Genomic DNA, 10,623 nt, shown 5'->3' with positions numbered 1-10,623 from the left:
TACTTACAGTGGGAAAGTTTGCTGAGATTCAATGTCTGGAATTGTACTGTGACCCATGGCCCTTATATTTTGCTGATCTTGGTAATTACAAGAGGAATGTATATTTTTTAAGTAAATAAAAAAGGGGCACTGTGAGTATCTTGGTTTTTTTTAGGTATTTCTCCATTTCTCAGAATTCTGATATTTTATAACTTGAGCCATACCTGTTCCAAATAAATCACCAAACTAAAATTAGCTACCAAAAAGTGAACAAAATTATCCTTGCCTAACTTTCCCTCTAAGTTCCCTTCCCACAAAAAATAATTTGCCTCAAGAGCTTCCTTATTATGGCACACCTGAAAACAATAACTCACTAATGAACATTTAATGGGAGATTGTAACTCCAAGCCTGCACTCTAGTTTTACCGTTCATCCAGCTGAGTGGGCAGACGGCAGGCAGATTAACATCTAATCCCCCCAAAAAGCATTGACTGCATAGTATCCTTCACTACTGCATGATTTTTTTTCATTTAACAGAGAACCTATAACCTTCTGACCTAAAAGTGCGGTAAACTGAGCCAAGCTGACACTCATTTAGGATAAAGTTGTCATAGTCCTTGCATCCCTCAGAAAATCGGATATTCTATGGTGGTATAACACTGAACCTGACCCTGTTCTGTTTCACACTTCCGTCCATTGGTTATTAGGAAACAATCCATGCCCAATCTTTTTCTCCTCGTCAGACACACGGGGACCATTTGTAATGGCTACAAGATTGCCCTGATTGAAACCATGCGTCTCGGAGTAGGGACAGAACCTGGGAGTTTCATATGATTCAGTGTCGTAGACTTCAGAGTATCCGTCCACTGACTAATTTTAGCTTCCTCGATATTTAACAGAGGCAAAGAATTAACTATTGACATATAAAAATGAGATTCCGAAATTCAGCCAGCCAGATGGTCTGATGGAATTATTCAAAGGGTGCCTTCTGACGTGTGCACTGTATTACTTCCGCTGGGAGTCGCTTGATAAGATAATGCTAACTAACAGCCAGGCTAAATTTTTACTGACTTGGAGACAGTGATTGGAACACAGTTGGGCTATTGTCCGACTTCTGTTTCTTACAAACCGGAAAGATTTAGATAAAAGCTGAGTAAAATCCCGAATTGTTAAGTGCTCAGCGTCAAACGTTTCTCTAAATTAAACTCCTGGATCCCATTTTTTCTAAGGTAAGCGAAATATTTCTACTTTTACAGAAATTGTGCCGCATTAAAGTCTAATTCTTGTAGGACGTGTTTAATCGTGTTGGCACCAAGAGACACTTTAATGATGATGCGAAGTAAGGGAGTGAGGAAAAGGCTTACTAAAAAATGTAACTTGGGACGTAAATTGGGATTCAAATGAAATCAAGTATTAAAGTCACAACTTTTCAAGTCCCTATCCCAACTCAGCGAACACGGACATTGGTAAATGTCCGAACTGACAAACATCGCGCTGCGGTGATTTTATTTTTGTGGTCAGAAATTAAAAGGACGATGGGGTGGGTTTATTTTAAAATACGATGTGTTTTGTGGTTTTTTTTCCATCCCGAATTCCGTTTCTCAGCATCCTTATCCCCAAAAACTATATGTCTGATGTTCACCTGCAACTTGCAGCACCTTCTTTTACATCAATGGTGCTAAGTTTTCAACGTTGAAGAGTAGCAAACTGTAGGCTACAGAGCTACAAGTTTTAACCATTCAAAATACTGGACCGGACCAGGCCACTTCCCGTTACACACGGGACTTCAGATCAAATATTCGTCCTTAAATGGTGCGAATTCGAGGTTCAAGGAGGGCACTGAGTTCACATTTAATTCAATCCTCATTTTAGAGCCAGGCGTGGTCAATTTCATTATAATACTTCAATTTATATCCCTTACGGTTAAATAGCAAAATTGTAGCAAGTTAGGAAGTAATTTTTTAATATATTGATTGATATGTTAGCATGTCAATCCACATTCTCGCAATGACCAAATTTTTCTCTCATCCATCTGCCTCCAATTCATAGAAGCATTCCCTTCATCCCACCCCAGTTCATCAGCCTTTCTCTTCCTGAGTTCACAACAGTACTCGCTCCTCTCTGTCCTTCGATTCCTGCTGGCACCTCACTCACTCGTTCAATTCGTCCTTCGACCCTCTTCCCTCCACCCACCACCCCACATAAGCTTGTGCTGTCCATTAGCACCATTCCCAGTTCTAAATTATTTTGGTAAGGTGTTGGGGGATGAATAAATAACTGGATGATGCATATTTAAGGTCTCGCCAAAAGAACCAAGGAAAAGTAGAGTTTTTTTTGTTTTTAAAAAGTATGGATTTCTTAGGACATGGAATGCTCTCCAAGAGTGAAAGAATTCAGGAGTACAGGTTCATAAGACATGAAAGGCAGCATGCTGGGTCAATAGGCTGTAATAAAACAAAAAAGCTAATAGGTATTTTAAGTTTATCATGAGACAAAGAACTGAAAAGCAAAGAGGCTCTGAGGCTCCTTTATAAAGCCTGAATGACTCCACACAATAAGGAGGATATGAAACAGATTTGCTAGACTGCTTTGTGGTATGAGGAAACAACATCACAAAAGACACTTGGATTAGTAGCACAGAGATTACAGGATAACATGCTGGAAATGTTTAAAACTCTAAAAGCATAGAAGCAAATTGTTTTTTGATTGATGGATCAAGAACAAGCGAATGTAGATTCAATTTTAAATGTAATGGAGAACAAGAACAATGTGGGAGCATGTGAAATTTTCTTCCAGAATTAATGGTTGATACAGAAGTGAAAATGGTCACATTCAAGATTAGTTTGGGTTGGTGATTGAAGTTAAAAGGGATGAAGGGATATGGCAACAAGATGGGGAAATATGACAACCAATTGCTAACATAAGGGATAAATACCTATGGACTGACTGAGCTGGTTAGTTGATTTATGTGTGATAGCTCCTATGTATTTAACTGGCTCTGTAGTGTAGAGGGCTGTACCAACATTTTGCCACAGAGTTACGTATCAAGTGCAGTTGCATGATCCACTTCTGGCTAGCTTACTGTGAAGAGGGAGCTAAATGTGTCACCAAGACTCCCTCTGTCTTTAAGCAGTAACACATGGCAACTAGGCACCCTATGGCCCTAGGTGAAACTGCAAAGGATCTCTGAGGAATCTTGATCCTGAGATATGTGATATGCAGGCTTGCTGATGTGTAGATATGTGATATGTAGGTTTACTGATGTGTGGATATGTCCTAGCATCCACTAACTGGTCTCAGCTACAGGTGATATTGTACCCACTGCCTTGTAGGGCTGGCTCAGAAGAATTAAAGGCACAGGAGTGGAGTCCTACAGGTGATTGCTGATCCTTTGAAGCAAGCTCCTTCTGGCAGCTCCTGCAACTGAGTGGACTCCAGACAAAGGAGTTTCTGCCATTTTCTCTGGATTCAGTCCATAAGGCCAAGAGGGAAGTGTATATGCTGGATAAGTCTTTGGCTCCAAATATTGTCCTGGCCATGAAGTCAAAACAAATGGAGAAGCTACTCCACCTTTGCTCTTACCATTGAGGGAGTCAACATGGGAGGTAACAGTTTACAGGGTATAAGCCCAGTTCAATTGGTGTGAGGGCATGGGGCTTTGGGTTGCCTTTGATAGGAAGGATCACACATTCTGTTGGTTTGTCTCTGGCAGCCCCCAGCCAATGAGGTAATGACTTGCCACTATCTGCCTCCTGCTTTGGATCCATGAAAATGAAAGAACCTATCCTGACAAACTAACTGCAAATCTGTATCTATGATGCTAAAGGTGAAGGTTCTTTGGCTTGGAAACTGGAAAGTCAGGACTGTCATGGAATGCATGAGGGCTTGCAACAGATAATATATGTAAGATGACCTGGAAGTTCCCCTCCCAAATCGCTCACCATACTGACTTGGAAATATATCACCGTCACTGCATCAAATTTCTTGAACTCCCTAACAGCACCCTGGGTGTACCTATGCCTCATGGACTGCAGTGGTTCAAATAGTAGCTCACCACCTTCTCAAAGGCAATTAGGAATGGGCAATAAATGCTGGCATAGCCAGCAATGCCCACATCCCATGAATTAATAAAACAAAACATGTCATAGCACCATCTGAGATCTGGCCACCATCGTGATCTGATAATTACCGGAAGATGTGATCTTCCACACCACCTATCACACTGCAGACTGACATACCGATCACACCTGGCAGTAGCAGGGCAAAGGTACAACTATGGAAAATACACAACTCCTAACATGGTGGCATGCCACGTATCAAGATTCCACCCACAAGGGATGATGACAAATGTCAAAATTCTTGAACTCCCTGCCAGTCCCTTCCACCTGAGGGTTCACAAGTGTGGGAGTTTCTGCAGTTAATCATCATCTATGAAGCTGCAATAACCATGTTTGGCAAATGAAGAAAACAGGAACAAAGATTGGTTCGAGACCCAGCTTGCAGAAAAAACTCCTGTCATTGAAGAGCACAGCTCACCAAGCTCACGATCTGTTTCTTAGCCCTAAAGATGTCTGCGATTCTCATGTCAAGGCAGACGTGCAGAAGACAGCAAGGTACTATACCGAGTACCGGATCAATCTATGCAAAGAAATATAAACTTCTAGTGACAATGATACCATTATACATGGCGTGGAGGTTATCAAAAGAGAACCCAGCCCGACCATCACCAAAGTTGCTCCTTTGAAATCTGCAGATGGGAAACGTTCACAAACAGGAACAAGCAAATGGCCCAAAAGCACAACTCGGAGCTGTGCTCACATGAGACAGATATCCAGGGCCTGGGAGAGGGGGTCACATAAGGTGCAAAGCACTGGATCCCATGCTCCACCAAGGCCCTGGGCTCATTGGCTGAGTAGCCTGTCACTTGGGATGGTCTATGCATCAGATTGTGTTCTGGCAGTGCCCAAAGCAGCCAGTCTGGCACATAGACCATCCCAATTGACAGGCTTTTCAGTCAATAGTCACTATTGTTGTTCAGAACAACAATCATTGGCCGAGAAGGATACACCAGATTCCCTGGCCCCTATTTTGCTTTCTTGCTTACCTCCGAAATGTTCTATTTCCGTTGAGTGTTGGGTGCTTTCTTTGCTATTCATTTTAGACTGGCTAGAGGCTGCTAGAGTGCAAGGTAAGGTAAAGTGCCTATTGCCTCACCGCTATGCTTAGTTTACCCCGGCCACACATTCCTTCTCCCTGGAGTAGATGGTGTAGCCCTAAAGTGGCTGAAGCTATGATCTGTCTGTTACCCTGAACAAAAGAAGCTACCAGGGCAGTATTGCAGAAACTTGCATCTCATTATCTCTGAAGAGGCACTAACAACCCATGTGGGCTGCAGAGAGAAAATTTCAAAGTGAATTATATAAAGGCCATCTGCATTTCACAGGCCAGGCCAGACCAATCAGAGCCTATTTGTATGCTAGGATCAAGGACCCCATAACCTCCCTTTCAAGTCTTAATGTTGAAACATTTAACCATCTCAGAGACCCAGACAAGGGGGTACATACCCTTCTTCAAAGCCAGAGTGGGAATCAAGTGACGTGGAACCCTCTAGCTTGTGTAATCAGTAATATTTCCTTGCAATACTGAAAAAATATTAGTCTGCCATGTTAATATCCACAAGTAGCTGCACAGAAAAGGGGCTCAGTACAGATTGAATACTTGGCCCAACTATACTGTTTCTACTGGAGCTTCTGTACCATCACCTACAAGACTGATTCACCATCTGATTGTGTGAACTCAACTCTTCTGGGAAAAGTGAAATATACAGCATTAGTCTTCAGCCTGTTGACGAATCTTCAGCCAATACCTCATTTGGCCTTGATTCTGGACTCCCATTTTTCTCTGTCGTCTTGCCTTGTACATCTTTCTTTCTTCTATCCCTTTTTGCTGTATGAGTGCACAGGGGGCTACGTTGCATCCCTCCGTGTGTGTGTGATCAGTTGCATCAATTGCATATATCACTGTTAGTTCAAGATATTTTTATTTGTACATAAGATTGTTAATTGCAGTGCTTGTGAGGTTCAAGTCTTTCGGATGTTGCTTCCTGGATATTGCACAGTGCCAGGTTCAAAGAAGCTGAGCTGGATGCATAATGTGAACAACCAAGTTGTGTGTAATTATCTGAAAAAACCGTATACTGAAACCTGATCTTTCGATGAGCTTTATAAATAGAGGCATAGAGTACAAAAGCCAATAAGTTGTGCTGAACTTATATAGAACATTTAAACTTCTCATTACTTGAGCTTGAAAAGGCCATTAGCTCCCAAAAAGCACCGAGAAAGGACAAAATACCAGCTGAGCTACTTCAGTATGGAAAGCCCCACCCACTGCCATAATTCTATGACCACCTCCTCCTCTGCTGAAGAAAAAGTTCAGTCCCATAGGAAATGTGTGACATGAACATCACATTATGCATGAACAAAGGCACTCGAGATCAATTATTGGGGCATGTCACTCCTCGACGTCACTTGGAAGGTCTTTGCCAGAATCATTCTAATGAGGCTCCATATTGACTAAACATAATTTACCCAAAGTCACAATGTGGCTTCAGAACAGGCAGGTCCATGGTGTATATAATGATCTTCCCTATGTCAGCTTCAAGAGATGTGCAGAGTGCTGCGAACACTGCTCTACCTTGCTTTTGCAGATCTTACAAGAGCATTTGGCACCATAAGCAAGACAGGCCTCCAGGTACTAGGGAAAATCCCAAGCTTCAGTCTCATATGAGCCTTCCATGATAACATGCATACGCCATTCAGTTTGGCTTCACCTCTGACAGTTTGGAGATCAAAAGTAGTGTGAAATAGGACTGTGTCTTAGCCCCTTCTCTGTTATCTTTTTCTACTGACCTGTGCTTTCCCTGCCAACATGGAAGGAGTGTACATGATCAGATGGGAAACTCCTCAACCTATCAAGACTGAAAGCCAAGGCAAGTGCGATATGTCCTGATCAGGGAACTTCTTATGCTCACATTACCCAGACAGAGCAGCAGCTCCAAAAGATAATGGATCATCTGTCCCAAGCCTGTGTCAAGAAAACGGTAGTTATGGGACATGGTGTTGAGTCTAATCAGAGGCAGAAACAACAAGAACACTGGAAGCGGTGAGTGTATTCTGCTCCCATGAATTGATAGTGACAGTCAACCTGCCCCTTGCTGAAGAGCTCAGCACACGCAATGGAACTACCAACTTTGGCTGACTATCCAAATGGTCACAGAAAAATAACAAACTGATCCGCCAGCCCAAGATGCTTATCTATAAAGCTGGTATTCGCAGCACATTGTCCAGGCTTCCCTGCCATACAGCAACCTGCACCTACCAATAACAAAAGCTTCAGTAACTTCCAGCTCCAGTGTCTAGGTCGCATCCTTGCCATCATGTAGAAAGAGTCACTAAGGAAGCAGTCTGTTCTACAGCAAGCATGCTAGTGGTAATTAAGCAAAGAAGATTAAGCATGTGCGCAGGATGGAAGTTGGCTGCATCTCCAAAGATGTGCTATACGAGGAGGTAACCTGTGCAAGAGACCCATAGGACATTAAAAGCTCTGATTCAAGGGTATTGGCAAAAGAGACATGAAAACCCTCAACATCAGTCATAGCAACCTGTGGGGACAGGAGTTTGCCACCATGACAACATGTGACTTCAAAAGCACTGAAGCAGACATCAGTCCTGTAAACAAGGCATCAGCAGAGATCATTTGGCAAGTGGGGGAATAACTTCGTTTGCAGCACTTGTGACAGACTTTACCTTTCCAGAATTAGCTTGTTCAGCCATCAAAGTGCAGCAGATGATCTCATCTGACCTCACCAAAAACCTGAGGCTGCATTTCTGTCATCTCTTGCAGACAGCAGGATGCCAATGTAAAGGGAAGCTTTGGTGTGTGGACTCCGTCCTCCCTTACATTGGGGGACATATTCAACTGCAGAAGAGCAACACAACTGGATGTGCATAACTAAGTTACAGTTTGTAATTTTACATTCTAGCCCAATGTTGGAGAAGAATGTGATGGCTGGTGAGAGGAACAAACTGGCCTGCTTGGGTGTTCAAAGTAATTATAGTGCAGTGACAGCCAAAAGGATGATTGGTTGCCAATTCCTTCAAAGGTAACATATATATTACTGTTGAACTGATTCTGATTTCTGGAGGTAACATTGTATTCTATGAATCTTTTGCTATTGTTGCTGATGCTCAGACCTTGGGTAGTCGGTTGCAACCTGACTTGTCGGAATTCACTAAAGCTGGTGGTGGGGAAGATATGTCTTGTAAATTTAATCTAAAGCCAGCAGACTATGACCTTATCAGATGTGCTGTGAGGTAATTATAGCCAAATGGAGGTCTTTGTGGTGCAGGTGCTAGCATCTGAGTCTTTGAGCCAGAAGGTCTGGGTTTGAGTCCCATTCCAGGACTGATGGCCATGCAAAGTGTGTTTCATAATGCAGTCAAACAGGTTGGTGGTTGATCTCAAACTCCTATGGCAGGTGGTAAGAGTGGGAAAGACTCCTGGTCAGCCATGCTTGGCACGGAGCAGCACCCCTCAAGCTATAGCCTTTGGCTTCAGGCTATTGATCTGTTCCAGGAAAGACAAATAATGGAAAACAAATGTTGAGCATGTATTTTGTCTGCCTCCTGTATCTCTTGATGTGATAAGTCTAGGTATAGCTATAGTAAGGATATTATTTCCTGCTTAATTAACAAGAACACTTTTTGTTTAAATGACAACCTTGTTTGAATGACCATTTAAATTCAGGTGTACTTTATCTGAAGCATGACAAAGCTGGTTTGCTTTCAACATCCAGACACCAAAATTTGCTTTTATATTATCCTAATGGAATGTAATGGAAAAAGTGTAGCACCAAATCACTAGGATATTCCCAGGGATGAGGGATTCCACTCGTGAAGAAACACCTGGATAATTTTGGGCACATTTTCATGAGGATTAAGAAAATTGAGGGGTGGCCTATTATCATGAAATTCAAGATTGCGAAGTGTTAAGATGAGTATAGACAAAATTTTACATCGATTGATGAAACCAATTTAAGATGATTGGCTCCTGTGTGCATGGCACAAGTTGAGATAACTGCAAGCAACAACAGTCTAGTTTTAGAAGCAAGGTTTATGTTACTGTTGATTTTTATTTAATGTAGATGTAAGAGTTTCTCAGATTGTGATTTTATAACACATTAGAATGTTCCAAATGTTTGCTGTTCTAAAAATGTCTATATTTTTGTCTCTGTCCTAAAATGAATTTACTTAGTTAATAAAACCTTTAGCAAAAATATTTAGTTTCCATAAGTTCCCATTTAATTCCGTAGTTATTTTGTGGTGACGAGAGAAAGCAGGTGGGGTAGGACCAGTTGCGTGATGTATTTTACCCTGCCTCAGTGATCTGACAATGTTGAGAACCAATGTCGTTGTTCTCAGCTGCAAGGCTGTAGAAAGGTGCTAACCAGAATGTTGAGGGGTTCTTATGGCAAGGAAAGATAAAAGAATAATTTGAGTTGTTCCCATTATAGCGAGTGGTGATCAATCCAGAATGCTATTGCTATAATTTTCAGAGCATTTCACCTTTCCTAGTCTCTTAGGTCTGGCCTTGAGACAGCAGAAGAGGAAAATGGTGTATAATTTTTCAGATGGCTCAATCTTATTCTGAATTGTGCATTGAAGTATTTGCAGTCTTCTGAAATAAATTAATAAAGAAATATTAATATCACTACAACTGATATTCTCTTGTAGTAAGGTCTGTGATGCAGGTAAGATTTCCTTGACTGAAGTTGAATGAAGGAACCTGATAATACATAGTGGGTGATATCAGATATTGGTGACCTCATTCTGCAATCATCACAATTTAATTTGTGATTGATTGGAGCTGGAAATTTGAGAAACCTTTTAAGGGCATATTTTGAAGGTTCTTATTGCCCTACTAAATTTCAGAATGCCGCCTTACAGTTGAAGAACAATAGGGGCTCATCCTAAGAATTGTGTACAGGTGTGGTATTGTTACTGCGTATTATTGCTTGTTGCCATGGAAAAATATTTAACCATTCTTGCAATTACACATTCATTATTTCAGTTACAAAACCTTTTATAGTTTCGACCTAATGATATTTTGAAGCTATAATTACTATAACTTCAACAATCACTTCTACAATCGAGTTACTGCCTTGAGACAGCATTGTTTTAATAATGGTTTATTCTTCTAGTCACTACTGTAAATGTGATTTGAGTTTATTTTAATTGCTTAGGAAAATGCAGTATTTTACACAAACTCAATTATCATATTTAACTTTGACCTTTTTTGGATTTGAAAGCAAAAAAACTAGATTTTTTTCTTTTGGAGTAGATTTGGTTTTATTAACCTGGATTGTTATTTTTTTTTAAATGCGCTTAACTTGACCCTTGGCCACCCTTAATATAAATTAGCAACACTTGTGAAAGAATGACAGTCCTGCAATATTCCACATGGTACATGTTACCAGTATACCACCAGTGGTCAGATAAGTAAGAAAATGTTCCAGTACTATACATATAAAATGATTATCACAAGTGTGCAAGATGACCTTGTTACATAGCATCTTATATACAAAAG

The sequence above is a fragment of the Carcharodon carcharias genome, chromosome 2, assembly GCF_017639515.1.
Source record: "Carcharodon carcharias isolate sCarCar2 chromosome 2, sCarCar2.pri, whole genome shotgun sequence".
NCBI lineage: Eukaryota > Metazoa > Chordata > Chondrichthyes > Lamniformes > Lamnidae > Carcharodon > Carcharodon carcharias.
Note: the sequence above shows the minus strand (reverse complement) of the source record.